We start from the raw sequence: 23,749 nt of genomic DNA on the forward strand, positions 1-23,749 counted from the left end.
ACCCACTCCTTCAGCCATTGCTGCCTTCAGCATGGCTAAATTAGCCCATAGTAGGTATGCCTTCACATTTTGATGAGTATACTTTTGTCTGATGCAACAATATTCTTGCTCATATTGAGGATTTAGGTTTAAAGAATTGTAAGGAGTAGTCCTTGCTTGTTCATGATTGATAAGCTGATGCTAAAAAGCCTGTACTAAGTAAAATGCACTTGTGGGATAATTCCTGTTCACTTGCTATTCTCCATTTAGCCATATTTCATCACCTCTTATTTCTCTGGTTCTTCACATGCCATATCATTGCTTTCTGTTTATTTCATGCAGCTAAGATATGGCCTATATCCCCAGCATCTGATGCAATTGGAGTACTTACTGCATAGTAGGTTCTCTAAAATTAACTGTGGATTAAAGACTTTAGAAGATAATTGTGTGAGCTTAAAACATTTTTACTAAACCTTATGGGCCGTGACAACCAAGATCAGTATTTTGTTCACATTTTCCACTTTTGTTCCTAACAGTAGAGAGAGAGAAAATAAAAACACTGTACTTGCCGGGCATTGGTGGCGCACGCCTTTAATCCCAGCACTCGGGAGGCAGAGGCAGGTGGATTTCTGTGAGTTCGAGGCCAGCCTGGTCTACAGAGCGAGTTCCAGGACAGCCTCCAAAGCCACAGAGAAACCCTGTCTCGAAAAAACAAAACAAAAAACAAACAAACAAACAAAAAAACCACTGTACTTACTTGTGAGGTCATCTTCTGTGGACTACTTTTTTTTTTTTTTTTTCTGTAACCTGCAAGCAGAAACAAACTCTTTCCTTCTTCGTTGCTTTAGATCAGAGTGTTTTCTTGAGTTGCTTTAGGTCAGAATGTTTTTTTTTTATTAATATTTTTTATTTTCCATTTTAAATTTAGATAAGAAACAAGGTTGCTTCACAAGTCAGTACGAGGTCCCTCTCCCTTTCCCTCCCCTCCTCCCGTGCCCTCCCCGCATCCCCCCCCCCCCCCCGTTATCCCCTCATTCCCCCAGGGAGGGTGAGGCCCTCCACGGGGGTGTCCATAGTCTGTCATTTCATATAGGGCAGGGCCTAGACCCTTTCCCAAGAGTTCAGGGTGAGAGTGCACCTCACATTGTTCTATGGGAGTCCAAAGTCCGTGTGTATACTTGGTATGGGTACTGATCTGCTGCCCAAGGCTCAATAGATTACCTAGGCCTCCTCACTGACACCCAGATTCAGGGGGTCTTGATCAGTCCCATGCTGATGCCTGGGATTCTAGAGTTAACCTTTGTCTGGTCAGCTGTTTCTGGGGGTTAAACCAGCCCAGTCTTAATCCCTTTGATCATCAGTCCTCCCTCTCTGATACTGGCTTTCTTGAGTTCAGCTCAGTACTTAACCAGCCACTAAATGTAGTTTCTGTTTCCCAGACTCTCTGGCCATAGGATTGTAGGCTGGCACTCCCCAGATCTATGTCTAAAATCCATATATGAGAGAGTACATGCCATGTTTCTCTTTTTGTGACTGGGTTACCTCACTCAGGATGGTTTCTTCTAGTGTCATCCATTTGCCTGCGAATCTCATGATTCCGTTATTTTTTTCTGCTGAATAGTACTCCATTGTGTAGATGTACCACATTTTCTCTATCCACTCTTCGGGTGAGGGACATCTAGATTGCTTCCAAGTTCTGGCTATTACAAATAAAGCTGCTATGAACATAGTGGAACAGACATCTTTGTTATATGAATGGGCATCTTTTGGATATATGCCTAAGAGTGCAGTTGCTGGGTCTTGTGGTAGGTTTATTCCCATTTTTCTGAGGAATCTCCATACTGTGGACTACTTTTAAGATATTTTGTAGCTGCCCTGCTCTATATTTTCCACATTTGTCTTATGGATAGATTACACTTCAACATGTTTGTCATTTTACTAGAAATAATTCTCATTATCCACTTTTGCACTCATAAAATTAAATAACATTAATTCAGTCATTTGAATGAAATAATGACTTAAAATGTTGTCAGCATTGAGTCAGAACTGAGATTGCATTACATGGGGGGAATGGTGGTCTTTAACTTCCTTTATGATTTTCCAAACTCTGTAATACTTAAGTGGGCCATTTATAGAATCATTAGGCTACAGCTCAATAAGTAGCTATAAAATGAAAAAAAGAAAATAACCACCACGTGAACAAAGAACCCTGGCTGAACTTCACAGCTTGCTGGGCCCTCACTCGGGAATCACCAATCCTTTTCTATTCTCTCAAATTATCTCTACTCTAGCATGACCCCAATCATTGCATGTTGACAAAGCAATCTGAATGCATGCGGCATTGTTCAATGCTATGCTGGAGCATGGTTTTCCTACTAAGCAATAATTCAGGCTGTCATGCATTTCAAAGGTCATGCAGTCAGCTTCCTACCCCTTCCTTTCACAAAGTGCTATGTCATCATGAAGCCTGATCACTGAAGAACTCATCCTCAGATTCACTGTCCACAGAACTAGAAAGTAAAAATCACCAGTTTCCTAAGTCTTGACTCTGACTGAAACAGAGATTGTTCAAGGAAAGCTGAAAGCTGCTTGGTACTAAATGTTTTTAACAGGGCAACAACAAGTGTTCTGTGCACACAGATATGACTATGGGCATGAACTCTCCACATTGCACTAAGCAGAGTATCCTAGTAGCTGTTATTTCATCATTTACATAAGTATTATTTACTTTTCTTATGCTGTGACAAGACCCCTGACAGGAGCACCTGGAGGGAGAAGGGGTTATTTTGATTCCAGTTTCCTTCACATAAAGGAAGCAGAGAGTGATGAATTTTGCTTCTCTGCCTCTGACTCTGGGTACCCAGCCCTTGGAACATTGCCACACACATTCAGGGTGTTTTTCTAACCTCAATTAGTCTAATTTAGGAATTTCCACACAGGCATGCCCAAAGATTTGTTTGCATGTTAGTTTCAAATTTTCTTTGGTTGACAATCAAAACAAATTGTCGTATTATGTACATTAGTTTAAAACTATAAGGGGGAAAACTTACATTAGTGCTTAATTTGGTCTTCCTAGATGTATAATTGAATTCTGATTATAGCAAACACATACTTAAAGACCATGTATGAAGTCCATAGAACACATTCATTGGAGATCTGAAAAGACAAGCCCATCAGCTCAAACTGTTTACAATTGGAAGCACACAGTAATAAACAACTTCCCTCCTCTATTATTCAGCCCCATATTTTCTACCTTTATTAGGTGTGTCCCAGAACCATAGCTGCTGATTTGAACTGGGATACTACCTACTTGAGCCAGAATTTTGAGCAACTAACAGGTTAGGAACATATCACCTGTAGTCGTGTTATCAACATATACAATCAGGGCACTGCGATTTAACGTAATGATGTTGAACATATTCATGATATCTGCATTTATGTCATTAGTTTTAAAATGTCTTTTTGTAATTGAAGCAGTATGGGGCAAAACTTTAATATGCCTCTAGAATTTTTCAAAATAGCTGGCTTGCAAACATGTGGTAGGCTCAGTTTTATTTTTATGCTTTTAACTTACTTTTCACTAAGATTATTATTACTATTACTATATCAATATTTACTATTATGCTTGATTTAACATGTATATATGGATGTGGATACAAATATCTTAGAGTTATTTTTGGATTATAATTATGGCATTAATAGATAGGGCTTAATGTCTTTCTACTGGCATTTGCCCTGTACTGGCCTCTTTTGAAAAAAATAAATCTGTTTTTCAAGGTCCTTTGCTTACTTAGGCCTGAAATATTGACATTTAAGAGTCCTTTCTAGGATTTGTGACTAAAGAAAAATAAAAAGAAAGAAAAACATGTCATTTTCAAATTAATTTTTTTTCTATACTGCCTAGAGGGTTACAGTAGGTAGCAGGCAGACAGTAAACTTGGTTGGCTTCAATGCATAGTAAGTATAAATTAAATTTAGATTTGCTTTTCAATATATTTGAGTCAATAGGTTATATATTTACCTTTGGTTTAGAAGATGAGACCATTCAAGCAGACAGCACTTTTTAATTATTATGTTTACTACAGAAGTAAACACATGCCCCCCAAAGAATTAAGAGCAGCAGCAAATAAGGGCAGATATGCCAGGCTTCTTCTTGCTTTTGGTTTCCTTGTGGACCAAGTGAGAAATCAATGATTTCTTAAAAAGGTAGCTTCTCCAAAGGATTACCAACCTAAAAATCCACACCTTCAGAGAATCTAAGAAACAAGGAGGACCCTAAGAGAGACATACATGGTCTAGCAGAGAGAGGAAAGGGACAGGATCTCCTGAGCTAATTGGGAGCATGGGGGAGGGGAGAGGGAGTTAGGAGAAAGAGCACCGGGGTAGGAGACATGAGGGAGCAGAAATATTGAGTCAGGGGAAGAATAGAAGAGAGCAAGAAAAAAAGATATCATAATAGAGAGAGCCATTATAGGCTTAAAGAGAAATCTGGCACTAGGGAAATATCCAGAGATCTACAAGGATGACCCCAACTAACAATCTAAGCAATAGTGGAGAGGCTTCCTTAAATGCCCTTCTCCGATAATGAGATTGATGACTATATTACATACGATCTAGAGCCTTCATCTGGTACCTGATGGAAGTAGAAGCAGACACCCACAGCTAAACACTGAGCTGAACTTCTGGAATCCAGTTGCAGAGACGGAGGAGTGATGAGCAAAGGGATCAAACCAGGCTGGAGAAACCCACAGAAACAGCTGACCTGAACAAGGGGGAGCTCATGGAACCCAGACTGATAGCTGGGAAACCAGCATAGGACTAACCCAGACCCCTTGAACAGGGATGTCAGTTTGGAGGACAGGGAAATCTGGGAGTGGATCAGTATTTATCTCTAGTACATTGGAAGCCCACTCCACATAGAGAGATACTTTCTCAGCCTAGACAGATGGAGGAGAGCCTAGACCATGCTCCAAATGATATGACAGACTTGGAAGATCTCCCATGGAAGGCCTCACCCTCCTTGGGAAGCAGAAAGGAGGTGGGATAGAGGGTCTAGAGGGTCGGTGGAGGGTAGGGAATAAGGGGAGAGAGAGGGAAATGGGATTAACATGTAAAACAAGCTTGTTTATAATTTAAATAAAATAAGAATACAAAAAATAGCACTAAAAAGGGTAGTTTTTCGGTGTTTATTGTTGCAATCAGACTTAAGTTATTGATGAATATTTAATGGAACATTTTTGGAAAGAGAAAACAGAAATGTTTCCAGGACTATGAACATGTTCTGTTTATGTTTTAAATGTCTCAGTATGTGTGTTCTAATATCCTCACTTTTGCTTTTGTTAAAAAAATGTTCTCTAAGTTTTGTTAAGAAAAATGAGACAGGAGATAACAATAAAATGATAAAAACAAGACTTATATAACTATAGATATAAGACATGTGTTTGGTAAAGAGAAAAAGGAAAAAAAAGAAAAATTCTGGATGGGAAAGGTTTTTAGACTGTAATTTCGTTTTGTTCTAAAAGTAAATGATTGTTTCAAAATGGAAATAACAGAGAAGGACAAAACTAGAAGGTTAACATATGTCATATGAAGATTTGTAAAAGTTAAACCCGAAAGAAACATGGTGTGGCTATGACTGAGTTGGATGTAACGAAAGGTTATTCCAAATTCCTAAGGCCAAAATTCAACAGACCAGGGTAGGACTGAAGCCTAACTCTGTTTACAACAAGTTTCTCTAAGCACTGATCTAATCTTAGCAATGTTTACAGAATAATGTCCTTGAAGAACAAGGATTTAATGTCTCATCTCTTTACCAAATGGACATTTAAACCAAGTGATTGGCTTTTATTCAGGTGCAGACTGTTTGATTTTTCACTGGTTAGAGCTGCCACCCTATCAGCAAGAAAGTTTCTATTAGAAAGAATTATTTCTACGTTGGGCATTTCTTAAGATTATATAATAAACATCAAGCTTACTTCAGTAGCTAAATATTAATTTATTATATTGTTATTGACAATTTTTATAAATAATGCATCCTGATTATGATTTCCTGCCCCCAGCTCCCAGATCCTCTCCACCATCAGACCCACCCAACTCCACCATTTTTCTTTCTCTCTCTCTTTAGAATGCAAACAGGCAAACAAAAAATAAAGGAAAAAGAAAAAAGAGCAGAAGAAACACAACACATGCATATGCACACAAATAAAACTCATGAGAATACAAAATTGGAAACTATAACAAAGTAGCAAAAGTCCAGTAAGATAAACAAACAACAGCAAAAAATCCAAACAATACAATGTGAGACCGACCATCTGCAAAAGAATGACTGACTTAATATTGCATTGGCCTTACTGCTGGACATGGGACCTGACCTGAAGTCTGCTTTGTATACCCGTTGAAACTCCATTGTAGAAAACTAATTTTTCCTTTGCAGGCAGTTGTGAATTGGCAATACCTTCTTGGTAGGGATAGGAGTTTGTGTCCAGTCACCTCTCTCATCTCTGAGAATCATCTGGTATGAACCTCTGTAGGCCTTGGGTATGCTGTCACAGTCTCTGTGAGTTCATGTATACATCGATCTTGCTGTATCTGGAAGACAGTTTCCTTGTTGTTATCCATCCTCTCTGGCTCTTACAATCTTTCTTCCTCCTCTTCCACAGAACTTCCTGAAACCTGAGGGAAGGGGTTTGATGAAGAGATCCCATTTGGGAGTGAATGTTCCAAACATTTCTTCCTCTCCGTGTGTTGACTTATAGTGGGTCTTTATTCTAGGTCCCACCCACTGGTGACGAATGAGGTCTGATCTATAAGTATAGCAAATATTTAAACCTGCTTGTAAAATCTGCCTTTTCATTCTCTTGATTGGTGGTTAAATGATCAAATATTATATACTTTTTAAAAGTAAAAAGTGAATAAATAAGTTCCTAAGCCAAAAACAATTACATTAATTCTTCTAAATCTAAGATCTGCCCCTTTTTGAAAAAAATATGTTTATATATAATAATTACTCAGTATTAGGTAAATTGAGGAGGGAACTGTATGAACAATCTCTGTTAAAAGGAACCATTACACACTTTAAAAAATAACTAAAAATTCAGAATTGATTATAGACGTTTTCTACAATGAGCTCCTGGGAAAACACACAAACAAACAATCTAACCCCAACAAAAAGTGAATAAAAAGCAACAAAAAGCTCCTCCAACAACAAACATAAAAAAACCCGTGTCAATGCCTCCTTTCAGCTTCAGTGCAAAGAATTCTACCAAGTACTTTAAAGAAGCTTCTGTGCTATAAAACTTCAGTGGATAAACCAGTAAGTCCATACTTCTTACCCTGAGCTCACACCAGCTTCCAAGGACACATTCCCAGACTTCAGAACATCTTGATGACATCCATCCTTGGATACAATTGAGTACCCCAAGACATAACTCAAAACCCTCTGCCACAATTTCTGCTAATTCTTTCTCTTCTATAGTTCTTAAATCCTGTCATATTTAGGAATTACTGTATATGATACTGGAATTTCCAAATCATGAAAATAATGATTGTCTTGATTTCAGTGAACTGCAATTGAGGGAGGGGGTTTACCTCTACTTCAAGTTCAAATTCCCAGTGCCCAAAGCAATAACACTTGTTTCTACTGAGAAAATACTAACTGAATCAAACAAAATAAATTAGTATGTTGCCATTGTTACCCAGCATACTGAAGTCTCTGGGAAGCCTATAACATACTTAGATCAATGTATAACTCTGACTCCAGCGATTCTTTGAATCTTTAAATTCCAATTATACAAAAAACATTCTACCTGTGATGACAGTACCCAGGACATTTATACCTTAACAGCTAGTGTTTCCTGGTTAAATAAGTCTTTCTTTTTTGCCTGTTATTTACTTTCCTTATGATTGTCTACTCAGTCCTTTCTGTCTACTCAGCTTAGGATTATAGGGGCAACTCTTCTGACACTGAAGTGCATAAGACAACATCTGGTCTTCAAATGCACAGGGAGAACAGTGGACTGAGGTTCCCAGAAACCTTGTCTACATTAAAGATGCTGCAAGGCCACCCAAATTCCTAGAGCTTCATAATTTTAGAGAGTTGGAATGTTGCAGATGCAGAGCCAAATTATCTTCCTCTGACTTTTGTGTTTAATAGCCATTTATGGTCTCCTCAGTGTTTGCTGTTTCAGAGAAAATCTTTCAGAATGTATTAACTTAGAAGACCAGTAGTTTTTACCAGCCTCAAAACTAAGAATGCCATCATCAAGAATAGAATCAAAGATCCACAAAAAAGATTTCCCTGCTTGCTGACTCCCACCTACCTGCTGTTCCCATCAAGATATCAGAAAAGTGCCTTAAAACTGACATAAGGTTTCAGTTCTATAAATTTAATACATGATGGTGCAATGTGAATCTGTGTTCCTGCGCCAGGAACATGCCTATTTGGCTCAAGAGTAATCTCTTGTGTTCTGCTGGAGGTGATAGTTATGTACCATGTCAACACAGTTATTTGCTAATATCTAAATATTTGTGTTCAAATACAGGTGAGCTTTCTATCTACCCTTTGGAACAAAAGGCAATTCAGCAGCTAGGCTTCTCAAAAATCCTGCCGTTCCAGTTGCAACATAAACTCATATTTATTTTATTGCAGAAGTAAAATATAACACATGATATTTGTGAAAGCTATTAGCTATAAAAACAATCTTTGTATTTACACTTGCTTATTTAAATGTGTTCCCACGTTTGAAAATTTTTAGCCATATGTAGATCTGTGGCCACAACTCCAATGGCCTTCCAGGTTGTGGTTTTACATGTTACCTGGATGTTGGCTTCCTAAGTGCAACATCACACCTAGTCTTGTAGCTGCATTTGCAAGCTTGTGAACTATTTATTTATTTATGTACTTATTTATTTGTTTGTTTATGTACTTATTTTGTGCTCTATACACCCTCTTGCTCGTTAGGGACATTTACCCAAGAACCCAGATTTTTGTGTCAGAAGAGGCTGAAGAGTGAATTTTAGCTTGTTTAGGACATTGAGATCACTGAGCAAAAGAGAAACAGCATATTCTCAGCCTCTAGGCTTGGTTAGAGCTCAGGTATGAGGTTTCATCTGAAGCATCTTGCGTAGGTGGAACCTGCAGCAACAGCTCTTGGCCCATTTCCTCATGGCACGGCCAACCACTGAGGGCAAAGCAGAGACTCTCAACCTGGCAACCACCTTCACATCAGCTGGAAATCTTTCCAACACAAAGCTGCTAAGTCAGAAACTTTGGGGTAGGGCCAAGTCACCTGCAAAATAGCAAGTGCTCCTGAGGAATCTGGTTGAGAGCTACAGCAAGGCCATACTGCCAAGGATTTTTGTTCATCTAGTCTGCTTTCACTAATTCACCTTCTTGTTTACTCTGCATTCCCACATCCTTAAAACAACCTTAATTGCTCTGGCCTGGTTTTCCTTAATTTCTCCTTGTTTGTGATGGTCACACCAAAGCAACCAAACTTCAGCATTTCTGAAATTTTTGGTCTTCCTTCTCTGTCTCTGTCTCTGTCTCTGTCTCTCTGTCTCTGTCTCTGTCTCTGTCTCTCTCTGTCTCTGTCTCTGTCTCTGTCTCTCTCTGTCTCTGTCTCTGTCTCTCTCTCTCTCTCTTGCTTTTTTTACCCCTGTAAAACAATTTTATTTAATGAACAACAAGAACAAAAAAACCTGGTTACTTTTAACTAGTGTTTTGTTTTAAGTCTGGGTTTAAAGAACACATCATTGGAGTACCCTGAGTCTGAGTTGGGTTTCTGCCTTTACTGCATAATTATATTTAACTTATGATTAATATATATTCAGTATACATTTATATCTACAATGAGTGCTGATGCACTTCTTGCTTTTTGTTTGGCTTTGATAAGTTAGGATTAGATTCCAGTGCTCAAAAAAAAACCACTTCAGGTGGAAATGAGAGGTTGTTTTTGTTGTGGATTATTATTATTATTATTATTATTTATTATCCTCTCAGACAAAGTCGACCTTGACTCTGGAAACTAGAGTGTCAGAGTAAACTTATTAAAGAACTTCTAACGTGGTGTCCCTGCATTTCTGAAATACACTTGCCTCTTGACCTCTTGATAAGCAAAGAGTGCTACACCTCGTATGACATCAAGTATTACAGTATTCAGAATGGGGAATAGAAAGGAAGAAAATGGTTAACTATGTGTTGAAGCTTCCTGGAACTTGGAGTTAGTAGACAAGAATCCACTTACATGTCTACATCTAATGCCAAGGAAAAATTAAAACTGTCCACTGCCCCTAAGCTTAAGGCTCTTACACATGGAATTATCAAGATCGGCAGAAAAAAAAAAGAGGTTACTGGAGAGGCGGCCATCGAGTCTTGCTCTGTACTAATCCTCACTCATGCCTATGGCTTATGCACAGTCCCCCCCACCCACTCCGTGTGTGTGTATGTGTGTGTGTGTGTGCGTGTGTGTGCGCACGCACACACACACGCACGCACACACATGTGTTCTGATGTTCTAGCTCTAGCTAGTGGGTTTGCATGCAGAAGCCAGAGAAGGATATAGACTGTCATCCTGTATCACTTCCTTCTGTGTCCCTTCTCTTGCTTGTAAGAAATGCATTTCTACCTACAGTCATACCACCCTGAATGTGTCCAGTCTTGTCTGATCTTGGCAGCTAAGCAAGGCCAGGCCTCATTAGTACTTGGATGGAAAGAAATACATCTTAATGATTGACCTAAACATTTGACAAGCTCATAAGAAGGTTTAAATTCCATTACTATTCTTTTCAAAGAATATAAATGATTTTAACCCTTAGCTTGGATGTTCTTCATGTTAGAGTTGCCACTGCAAATTTTTGTTGCACTTTGAATTAATAGTACTTTTTAGATTATTACAAAATGTATCAGTATTATTCAGTTATTTACTATTTGTCTGACTTACACATTAAGCATTTCATGCATGAGTATGTTTTTATCAGTCTGTTACCTCTCTACCTCCTTCAATGCCCCTCCATTTCCACTCAAATCCACGATCTCTTCTCATATACTATATATGTATATGCACTGCTCATTTGCATATTTACTCAGGGCTGACTAGTTGGGATTAGATGCTTGTTGATGGAGATAATTGATTCTTCCTCTCTTGTCACCCATTGATAGCCTTGGCTCTTTATCTAGCAGAGGGGCCTTGTGAAATTTTTTCCATTTCCATTAGCATGTTTACTAGTATTGTCATTTTGCAGGTATTGTTTAGGCAACCATATTGTTGAGACTACACTGGTGCAGCTTCCCTGTAATGTCTAGAAGCAGATGTCCTGGTCCTATGACTCTTTCAGTCTTTCTGACTCCTATTCTATAATGTTATCTGAGCTTTAGGTATAGAGATTCCATTGTAGATTAATCAAATGGGGTTGGGCACCCCATGGTCTGCTGTTTTCTTCATTTTGACTCCTTTTAGAGTTCTGAAATAGTCTCCATATACTGCAAAAAAAAGTTTCTTTGATGAGAAATAAGAGATACACTCATCTCTGGGGAAAAGTATGTAGAATTTAGTTATAATTATATTGCTTTATGAAAATGATAACAGTTCTCCTCAGTGTTCTCTGACTGCTATATCCATGATTATTTGGCTAGGTTTACAGGACCACACATGATTTCTCTCATTTTGAAAGGAACTTAAGTCCAGTTATACAGCTCTTGGTTAGCTTCAAGATGAAAGTACCGGTATTGAACTATTTAGGAATATCTTTGCATATTGGTCATTATTGTAGTTCATAGGTTCTAGATATTAATAGAACTACTGATTGTTTTTCTCCCATGGCAGCTTGAATAATACTTTCAGAGACTATGAGAGCTAGTGTTAGGGAGGAGACTTCTGGGTTAGGCCCAACTCGATTCCTACAAGTCCTGTGTCTGAAGTGAGTTGTTTCTTTTCTAATAGAGTCCCACCTTCAAATTTTTGGAGGTAGCCAAGAGTAAGGGCAGAGTCTATATTGTTTTCACACTCACTTGGATTTCTCTGAACAACAAATTAAAGAGAGGAATCCTATGCTTAGTACTGGGGCTTTTGTTATATAGTCAGTTCATAGCTTTTGGGGAAATCATTATCACCCTTTGTAGACTATCTTTATTTATTAGATATGCATATATTTTATAATATGAATATATGTACACAGATGTATTTTATATGTATTGTTACTAAGTTTATAAAGTAATATGCTTCCCTGTGGAATTGAAGGATGGTCCAATACACATAAACTGAAAAATGTAATAAACCATTGAAATAGACTTAAAGAATCACATTATCATCTCATTAGATGAAGAAGAGGTCTTTGGCAAAATCCAACATACTTTTATGGTAAAAGTCCTAGAAGGGATAATAGCAGATGAACATTCCTCAACATATGAAAGGCTATATATGATAAACCCAAAATCAAATCATCCTAAATGGAGCAAAACAGAGGAAATTCCATTTAAATCAGGAGTGACATGTGGCTGACCCTAGTCCTTTTCAACATAGCACTTGAAGACTTAGATAAAGCAATAGGAGAGTAGAAGGAAATTACATGAAGACTAAGAGAAAAAGAAGTCAAATTATCTGTATTTCTGGATGATATGAGATTCTACATAACACATTCCAAAAATTCTACCAGATGACTTCTAGAATTTTGTCAACAATTCTAGCAAAGCAGCAGCATAGTATACAAAAGCAATTTGCAGAAAATTATCAGTAGCTTTTCTAAATACAAATTACCAAACATGTTGTATAAGAAATCATTGATACACTCCCATTCAAGATAGCCTCCCAACAATTCGGGAACAAACCTAGTATTTTGAAGATTCTCCAGTGAATTCCAGAGTAGCTGCATCAATTTGCATTCTCACCAATAGTGAATGGGGGTTTCTTTCCCCATAGCCTTGCCAGCGTTTGTTGTCAGTTATTTTTTTGATTTTTGCCATTCTGACCGGGATGAGTCAAAATGAAATCTCAATGTTTTCAATTGCATACCACTAATCGCTAATAAGGATGAGCACTTTTTGAGATATTACTTAGCCACTTGTATTTTTTTCTTTTGAGAACTGTATGCACAGAGAACTTGACATCCTACACCACAGATACTTGATCACCTCTCCTCACAATAGCTAGGAAATAGAAACAACCTAAGTGTCCTTCAACTGATAAACAGAAACTCTTTTTTTTCTAGTTCTAAATGAAGTATTTATTTCATTTTCTCATCACATTGTCTAGAATGTCTAGTAAAACACTGAGTAGAATTGATCTGAAGCTAAAATTATCATGTTTCTGATCACAGAAAAATTGTTTAAACTTTTGCTGTTATAATTATGACTAATGATTTTTTGGGGGGTGTTCTCATTCTTAACTCTTATTCCATTCAAGAATGCATTGTAAATGCGTTCAAGAGTTTATCTTTCGTATAGTTAGGTAAGCATATGGTGAGTCACATTAACACAAAATTCAACTAATCTTCCATTTCTAGGAAGAATTATACTTTGTTATAAAAATATCCTTTATTGTACTTTATACTGACTTGATTGCTGAAATCTATTAATGATTTTTACATATTGTCAAAATGAATTTTCCCCCCTGCCAATAACTTTGTTCAGGCTTGTTATGCCTTCTCTCTCCTTTCTTTTCCATTTCTTCCCCCTCCACACTTTTCTGTTCTTATGCTCCCCAATTTCTTGCTTTGTGAATAAGTAACTCTAGCTTGGCACCTATTTGGGAACATTAAACATAACCAATCAAGTACCATTTTGTTCCCTTTGCTGCCAAACCTTGGTCTTTTGAAGGACTTTTGTCTATTCTTTTGTTTTTCTTATGTGTTTTCTTCTTTCTTTCTCTTACTTCTTTTCTTAAGGAAAACTGAGGTGTACCTAAAATTGGATTTCTTTGTTTTTTATCTTTCTTACTGGACACGGTGCTTCTTATATTTGAGTCCTCTATCCACTCCTGTAGAGAAACATTCACAGACACAACTTCCACACACTTTTTCTCTGTTCCTTCTAACATTCCTGTTCAGTCTTAGAATATGTTACTGTGTTTAACCATCATTTATCCTGTTTGCCCTACCTTTTGTTATTTTTCAGTGTATGTTTCATTATGGATAAATTTTTCCCTCACTAATTTATAAGTTCTACTTTCACAGTATTCACATTGTAACAAGAAATTTAGTCACTGAAGTTTTTACAAGAGATCATTTTTAGTTAACAAATTATTGCTGTGAATATTAAATTCCCAGGGACATTGCCAAAGTTTGCCATTGTCTTTTTGACATTAGCATTTTAAAGGTTGTTTCTGATAATTCCAATCATATATGTTTGTATTTTCTGTAATTTTCTCAAGATTATGTGGGTGTTTTCTTTTTCTCTTACTTTGCCCCCCCCCAAAAAAAGCATTAGAAATTTAAAATTGTGCTTGTAGAAGTAAGCAGAAACCTAAGATGATGTTCTATTCCTGAATTTGATACTGCAAAGCTCTTGGTGTCTCCAATTTTTTTCAGACAGCTGTGAACCCTCATATTCTGGGGTCTAAATAAGGAGCACGTATCAGGACTACCCTATACTCCATGCATGTTATAGGCTAAGTACCAGGAGGCCAGGAGGTAGAGAGTTTGTAGGGTGGCCTAACAGAGGCTCAACTACATCTTCTGCAATCAGAAGATGCCCTGAGAGCTGGAGCAAAGAACATGAAATACCCCTTATGAGGAGAATGAAGTTATTTTTTTGTGCATAGTGATAGACATATGCCTAGTGTCTTTCTTCTGCAGAGGGCATCCACTTTCTCCAAGCATCAGTTCTTAAAGATGCTATCTTTTTTCCAGCGTGTTATATTTTTGGCATCTTTGACAAATGTCAGAAGGGTATGGATTTCACACACAAGTTTTTTACTTCAATTTTGTTCTACTGATCTACATGTCTGATTGTTCCAGTAACACACTGCTTTTATGCAACTGTTGAATCTAACCTGATGACATGTCACTATAAAATTTGAACACTTCATGGACTTAAGTGATTTTTTTATATATAAATATTTCACCTACTTTTTCTAGTTGGTTACTTGTTCTTCAGTGAAGGAACCAGTCCAAATGAGTGGTTCTTTGATGATCAGAATAAAATAGTGAGGCAATTCTTTCTTTTGTTCTAGAATTTTCTTGAATAAATATTTGAGTAAATGATAATTTTGTTATATTTATTTTTCTCAGTCATTTACAAATTTTCTTTTGCTATGTTTTTCAGATTACTATTATATTTACTATCATGGGTCTAGTGTTTAATTTTCTTTTTTTTTGCGTTCACTTTGATACTTAAGTCTAGCTTTTATGACCTTAGTTAATTCTGCAAATTCTGTAGTTTTTCTTATCATTAATTGTGAGGTATTCTCAATTCAAACTCTTTTAATTCATATGAAAACTTCCTGTCATCATGTCCTTGTTCTGTGTATTAATTAAATTATTAAATCTCTAGTTTACTTCATTTCTATTCAGTTCTCATTAAACCACTGTTTAGATTATCCATTGCATTTTTATTATATTGTCTACACATTTTATAGACTTTCAGTAATTTATTATGTTATATTTGATAATGCTTTTAAATAAGACAAATAATGTCATGTTTAACTAAAGTATTTGGTAGAACTATGGGATGTTCTATATGTTTATGCATAAATGGTAAAGAAGAAAGTCTGAAGTTCTCCTCTGGACTGACACTAATGGAAACTCAAAGTAAAGTGTCTGCTTAAACAGTGAATTTGGCAAAGCCCATGCATATCCATAGAAGAGGATATGTTTCATAAGACACAGCAGCAATTACTTCCAAAATCTGAATATCTTTAAAGGCTCATCTGTTTAAATTATACATCCAGAGATGTTTTAGGAAACTATTCAAGACTACACACATGTTCGAATATTTTCATACAGGCAAGGAAAATGAATATGAGGTTTTCTAAGTGTTCTCAATTTACATTTTATCAGAGCTACATGTAAACTATGGAATTGTATCTATTGCTGCATGACTGTACGGGAAGCAGGAACATTTCATTGGTAACTTACTTATACCTCTTTCTTGGCATTTGGGAGTTACCACCATGCTAAGTCTCAGTCCTGGAACACCAGGAGCACTGACAAGGGCAACTCATCTTTGTTAGCAAAAGACAAGAAAGGAAGAATCTTTTTCTATCCAGTCTTGGTTCAGGCAATGATCATACACCTATCCAGTCAGTCAGAGAATGTTTTTCTATTACATTCTTGAGTTGGATAGATGTCATTGATATCTGGAAATCAAGTCCTACATCCTCTCTAAGCCTTACTGGTCTTCTTTCCTGGCTGCTCAAACCTTGGTCAATCAAGGTTAAAAACCCTGAAGGGCAAGAGCAGCTTGGTTTTCTCCAAGATTGCAGATTCCTCTGTTCTTTTGACTTCTGGAGTTTTCCAAACATTTCTTATTATTGGGCCAATTGCACATTTATCTCTCTTGTGTTGAATTTTAGTTGTAAAATATCTAGCCAGAATTGAATTCTCAGTTAATCTAGCCTGCTATAATGAATGAAATGGAAATTATTTCTTTAATCAGAAAAGAAAGAGAACAATCATTTAAAAAACACTCAATTGGCTCATAAAACTGCGATTTCTTCACTTTTAGTTTTGCATATTTAAAGCTTTTTCTTATGAATAGCAATCAATTTCTGGGAACTTTCTTCCTCTCTTCCATTATAGATAATTTTCAGTGAAAGAAGTTTGTGTCTCTCGTGATTACAGCCTGCTCCCCTCACCTTTTCCCTTCCATAGACTCTCTTGATTAACTTTATGTCACAAGTTATAAGTTAATCTTATTTGCTTGAGAATTAAGTTTGATGCTGCTATTTAGAGTTTCAAATTAAGGTAAATCAAGATAAAAATCCACTATTACTCAGATATCCTTGAATGTGTCTGCAGAAACTTAGTGTTATTTATCAGGAGCACTTTCACAAGAGGGGTTAAGATCTTAGCCAATAAACTATTTCAATGCAAATGGAAGTACCAAATGAATTTGTGTCTTAAAAGTGCATTAGTTGTCATGGATGAGAGTGTAGTACGATCACACCTTAGCATCTGCTACTGACATTTGTTTCTGACTCTCTCATATCCTCTAAACATATCTTTTATCATGCTGGTAGGAACAGAGTATGATGAAATATATTAGTGAAAAGTCATTAATTTTCATTTTTTCACATGCACAGATAAAGTCAAGGAGTACCCAACTTATCTTTTTTGCCCATGTGATAAAGGGAATGAAAAGGGTAAGAGACAGACATTACCTCTGAGAAGCTTAGGGACACGAGCACACTCTGAAGTACTCTTGCTATATCTGAAGACTGTTGTGTACCAAGCATAGTTGCAGAGACAGGGCACAGTCATGAAAGGTGATAGAGCATCCAGGTAGATAAAACATCAGACAGGAACCAGAGAGTCACTGGAAGTTCAGTGACCACAAATAGAGATGATATCTTTAGCTCTGGGATCCAGTTGATGATGTTGAACACAGAAGCAAAAAGATGCCTTCAGGTGATGTCACAGGGAACAAAAGCCCTTGTCAGATCTCTCACATTAAGGATCAGGAAGAGGGGAACAGGTTGGCTGTCAGAGGAAGAGGGGAGCAAAAAGAATCACACAAAGAGATTTACTTTGAGGTAAAGATATACTTTGAGGCATAAGAAATGTTTTCCAGCTAGATAAAGGTAGAGGTACACTGTCAGTGTAGGAAAGGCTAGTGAAGCTATTATGTCAAACTGTTTAATTCTGTACTTAAAAATTTACCATTTTAGGATGTATGGATTTCATTTCAATAAAGTATTTTTAAAAACCAAAAGGAAGCACAGAGAATCCCATTTGCACCAGACCAGCCAGGTCCATTACAAACAATGTTACCAGTCTCTACAACACCAGGAATAGCAAAGGCCTGAAGAACACTCTTCAACTTTATAAGTGAATATACTTTGATACTTCCAAGGGGAACCAGCAACAGATGCCATGTGGAAATCTGAATTTGACACCATTTGAGATGTTTGTCTACAATGACCTTGGCAGCACATCCAGGATGGTCCACAAAGACAGCTTATTTGTGTTTTTCTTGTTTCTGAACATTTCCTGAAGAGACGATTTCCCTCAAGTTTTCTTTCCTTCAAAGACTAAACCCAAAGTGAGTGTTAATTCAAAATGCCCATAAGCTCTCCTTATTACATGTGAAAGGGGTTTGCACAGAATCCTGACTGTTAGAATTAATGTTTTCCTGAAGGGAAGCTATAATAGCTAACAGCACAGAACAGCAATTTAGCTCATGGACTTTAAACATTCTCAAAACTAATGGTGTGTGAACATGAGAAACAGTTCTTCTTGGATGATTGAGTCATGGTTCTTCCTGGACCAAGATTTCAAAGGCTGCCTCTCAACCAAGTGGAGATACTACTGCTAGAAAAATAACTTTCTCTCCAAAAGCGCAGCACTGCATTTAGGCATGTTTCTCCATGAAGACTAGTTCCTCAGATGCAGGGGTCATAAACTTTGTAAACACCTACCGTCTACCAAAAAGATATGTGGAAAGTATAAACTCTGCAAAGATGTTGGTTTCCACATTTCAAAGTGTAGGGAATAGGGACCAGTCAAAGAAACACACCCTGAGCAGAGCCAAAGAAACACACTTTGGCCCTGCAACCAGAACCAAAGAAATGTACCCTGACCCTAAAACCAGTGCCAAAGGAACACACTTTGTCCCTGGAATCAGAGTCAGTGAAATAAATGTACCCTGGCCCTAAAATTGTACCCAAAAGGCTAAAAAAAAAGGACCAGAGAAAGAAACACACTTTGGCCCTAAAACCAGAGCCAAATCTGACCCTAATCCTGTGTAAAAAAGTAACCAATCCCGGAGTAGAGCTCTAGCCAATCTGAGCTCAGCACTGAAATCCGACCAATCCCTACTCTGGAAAAACTTCCCCACCCCCAAGAATCCCTATATAAACCCTGTATATGTTCAGCTTTGCTGGTCCTGCTGCCTTCCAATAAACTCCTTTGGATGAGCTTTGGGTGAAGATCTTCTTTTGCGGAGACGACAGAGCAGAGGCGACCCTGGGCAGAGCAGAGCAGAGCAGAGCAAGCAGAGGCAACCCTGGGCCTGGGAAACCTTCCTCAGCAGAGCAGAGTTATTACACTCTGCTCCCTGTTCCCGGCTCTCTGCTCTCCAAACCTCCTGCCTAGCAAAACTGCTACACTAGGCGAACATCCCTAGCTGGAAGACCCTGTCCTGCCAGAGCGGAGCTGATACACCGGAGATGCCTTTCTCTGAGGCAAGGCTGTAAACTGCCAAGCTTACTGCAACCTGTGGTGGTCCTTGGCTCCCAAGCTCCAGGATACCTTTCCCCCTGTGCTGTGTAACACTCAGTATTCTGTGACTCCAGAGTGCCAGAATACCTGACCCACTCCTGTTCCATCCTGTCCCGACCCATACCAAAACTCTTACACAAAGTCTTCTAAGTACTCTAGCAAGTGCATTAGGCAATACATTTTTGTTTATTTTGTTTTCCAAAATGGGAAATTATTTCTGTAATTCAATCCCTCCAAACTGAAAATTTCTAAGAAACAGTTGATACCCAAAATAGTAGTAACGGGATTTCAACACTGTGTCCATAGAGCTCCCTCTGCTACACAGAACAGGGAATTCTCTAGTACAGAGAAACTGAAATTGACATGAAAAAACTTACTTATTTTAAGTGGTCTTTGAGACCATCAAAAAATTGACCCAAATAGAAACACTCTTCTGCATGTTTGAGTTTGGGGTTTTCATTAATAAAGCCAAAAGTACATTTATTTTATCTTGGTAACTATGCAAAAAGAGGCTGCTGTAGGTCTCCTTCCAAAAGACAGAGCATGAATTTCAGAGACCAAAATAAACAAAATCATTGTTGCTAAATATAGAACTAAGGTCAGAAAACCTTGGTTCCTTTTAGCTTCTGGCTTAGGAAAATATTTCACTTCGTAAATCTGTGCTAACTCCTGTTGCCTTTTGCCTCCTCACTGAAGACATGCCCAAGAGATGTAATTCTAGTGCCAGGGCACTGACCATTAATTTCAAATGTTAGGATATTATTCCTTGTTCAAACTGGGATTCTAAAGAACTGCGCTGCCTACCAGAAAAATAGCAATGACACTGAGATGTAGTTGTAGCTACTATGACTCTGACTCTGCTCTAACTGCTGTAAAGATCAAAATAGGAAAAACTTTTTGCCTCATGTCCAGAAAGAACTAATAAGTTTTGGTGATGTCAGAGTCACCAGTCTTCCTAATGCTTCCTGACACTGGTGGTCCCTTTAATCACTTGGATTTCCTAGCATCTATGAATATTTTCTAATCTTACCCCGATTGATAATGATCTCTTTTATTCTGCACCCCCCCTGCTCCAAATGAGGTTGAGAGAGAAGAGTATGGTGTTTGACTTACTCTTACATTTTTACATTTTGTAAATTGTTGACATTAATATTGAAAGAAAGAACCCAGCGTTGTGTGTAATATCTTTTGCTGATTAGTTGTATGTTAACTTGACCCAGTCTAGGGATATTTGGGAAGGAAGAATTCTAATTGAGATAATGCATCCATATGATTGGTCTGCAGGCAAGTCTGCGGGTCATTTTCTTGATTACTGATTTATATGGGAGGGCACAGTACAATGTGGGGGTTGCCACCCCTGAGCAGATGGTCCTGAATGGTATAAGGAAGCAGACTGAGCAAACCACAGGAGAGAGCCAGCAGTCATCACTACTTAACTACCTCCACATCAGTTTCCTGCTTTCTGCCATATTTGAGTCCCTGCCCTGACTCCATTCAGTGATAGGGAATAACAGTGGTGTGGAAGAACAAGATGAAACAAACCCTTTGCTCCTCAAGTTGCATTTGGTAGGTGTGCTTTATCATAACAATAGAAACCCTAACTAAGACATATCTTTCAAGATGGATTGCTAACAGATCATTGCTTCCAGACTCCTGGGTCATGGTTCAGTCTTAAGCTGGCAAAAGGATGGTTCATTCTGCTGTGAGCCAGAATCTCAAGTAGAACATCCAATATGAAGATTTTCATTTTTAATTTACAGTTACAATTTTTAATTATCATCACAGACTTCCATCTTCCAAGTGTGCGCAAACCTATGAAGGAAGAGAATCTGTGTTACCTTTGTGGCTAATATGTAACGTTACTTTCCAGAGTTATTGCTGTTTTGCCTTGTAGAACAGCCATACCATCTTGACAGCATTCTTGTTTTGGTACAGGTTCACTTTTGTTTTCTTTTTGCTTTAAGTTAAACTTTGTTTTTCTATGATCATAATCATAGGTTATTGTCCCAACTCCTTTTCCCATATTCCAAATAAATAAACACATAGAGGCTCAATGACTACAAAATATTACCTTCTGCTAAACTTCTGTGAAAGGGAAGGATCTTTACATAGTTCCCACAGTTCAGTTTAGGAATAATAGTAAGCCTGGACGAATTTTGATGAATTTTCTTCCAAGCCTCACATCTTTAATGCATCACTTTTTCAACTTTTCCATGGCTACCTATGGACTCACAGCCTTTATCTCTGTAAATATGGCTAATCTGTCCATCCTTCTGCCAGTTCGCCAACTGTAATGCCGCGTGAAGGACAGACTTTCACTTTCCACCAGAACCCATTCTGACCATCTTCCCTGATGGCAGTAATGTGATTGCTCATGACGCAGCACACATGCCATGTAGTTCCGTCTGACACTGATCATAGACTTAGGAACCCAACTACAGCAGCTCTTTCAGTTTTCTAGCCCTCCAGAACTTTAGCTTTGTTCCTTGTAGCAATAGTAATTATTATTCCTTAAATGGTTTGTTTTTCAGTTTCATCATCAGCTTTTAAGTACATCTGGACAATCCATGCTGGTTGGTGGCACTTGCATTCTGAGTGTCACTGGCAATGACCACAGTCTATTTTTGTGTTCACACTCTTTCCCAGAATCTTCCACTTCATCACAATAAATGTGGCTTTAATTTTAAATGGCTTTATTACTCATGAGTTTGAGAATTTTTCTTTTTTGTTCATGAGTTATTTATATTTTTTTCATCTGTGCACTGCATGTTCAGGATTTTTCCCACCTTTTGTTTCTTTACACAGTTTGCGCACTACCCATCTGTTAGTTGATGTTCTTTCTTCACAAACTGTGGCTTGAATTTCTAGGTGTCTCCTGAGGAACATAGCTTCCTTCTTTTTTTGTGAATTCAATTAATTATAAAAGTTTCATCTTATGGTGAAGTATACAATTAGTCAAATTACTAATTAATTGCCTTTCCTGAGACAAGTATGACTTATGCCTAGGTTCTCATTTAAAGGTTTTCCATGTTTACCCCTGGCAGTTAAGATTGATTTAGCTGGGACAGACTGTGTGTTGTCCAAACAAAATTTCTCTAAGAGATCTCCTTGTGTACATCATTCTTAGTCACAAAGCCAGCACAACCTTACCTTGTCTCCATATTTGTTTCAGCTTGGTCTGAACGTATAGATTTAGTTCATGTAAGACGTACACGTTTCTATATAATGCTTCATTTCAAAAGTTACTGCAACCAACTCCAATATTTCTGCACTAATTTTAGTATGTACTCTACTTACATGTTTGCAGCATTTTAGGATTCATTTTCCCATTGTTTTGTGCACTATACTTTCCTCAATAGATTTGATATTGTATATGATGCTGACATGAACATCTCAAGCATTTATAGTGTTCATGACCACCCATGTTGAATAAACTAGAAATAGTATCTTGTACCTATAGTCTTAGCACTCAGGAGGAAGAGAAGGAACATCTGAGATCTTTACCAACTACAAGACAAATCTGAGGCTCTCCTGAACTAAGTGCAAATTTATTGCATACATTGATTATATATATATGATATATATTTCTGTTTCTATGTATATGTATGCACACTCACACATACACTAGATACACACACACTAAGATACAAACCTAGAAACAGAAATGTTAGCTAATAGATTATTTTGTGGTTTTAGATAACCATATTTGAAGATTGTCATACTCAATTGCAAAACAATAATGTTTTTCAGACATGTTCTTGCTCCAAGGCATTAGAAATGAAACAATACTTCAGCTGAGTTTTTCTTCAAATTGATTTGAATGCCTGTGAGGCTACATAAGTCTGTCTTCAGTTTAGCTTTGCAAGCCAGACTGGCCCAAGACTTTCTTGGAGATTCTGATAAAAGGACAAGGAGCACTTTATTCCTGTGTCCTTGTCCAGGAATGAACTTGGCAAGGCCAGGTTGAGGTTGGAGCCAGTACCTCACAGGACATCCCTGGACTTAGGCAGTTGTGTCTGGGTTATCCTATGTTCTCTTGGCCATCATTGTCTAATTTAGCTCTCTGCTTATCTTGACCATTTGCCCCTTGATAATAGTATATATGATTCTTTACATCTTAATAAACTTGTTTGGCATAAGTTATCAGCATATAAAAGACCTCCTGGTCCCAGCTATCGCTTTTGTCTTTTTTATTTCTCATTTTTGTTATTTCCTATCCTCAGTCCTCCCCTTCCTGAACATCACTGATGAGGAACCATACTCCTGTGAGTTCAGTTTACATAATTTATATCGTGTGTGTGTGTGCACGAACCTATGCATACTAAATATTGAACTCAGAGATTTGTGCATGTTAGACCACCTTATTCATTTTGAGCCTTCCCGGTTTTCCTCATGTCAT

General features: G+C 37.6%; 1 long non-coding RNA gene across 1 annotated transcript in view; it reads right to left on the reverse strand.

The window, feature by feature from the left end:
• Positions 1-1,620: 1,620 nt before the first annotated feature.
• LOC106020976 overlaps positions 1,621-23,749 on the reverse strand; it is an 88,643-nt gene continuing 66,514 nt past the window's right edge. Inside the window, exons 3-5 of the long non-coding RNA XR_005877544.1 lie at positions 6,434-6,567; positions 3,030-3,135; positions 1,621-1,679 (exon numbers count right to left, since the gene is read on the reverse strand). This is a non-coding gene — a long non-coding RNA (uncharacterized LOC106020976). The remainder of the gene's footprint in view (positions 1,680-3,029; positions 3,136-6,433; positions 6,568-23,749) is intronic.

The sequence above is a fragment of the Mesocricetus auratus genome, unplaced genomic scaffold, assembly GCF_017639785.1.
Source record: "Mesocricetus auratus isolate SY011 unplaced genomic scaffold, BCM_Maur_2.0 Super-Scaffold_4256, whole genome shotgun sequence".
Lineage (NCBI taxonomy): Eukaryota > Metazoa > Chordata > Mammalia > Rodentia > Cricetidae > Mesocricetus > Mesocricetus auratus.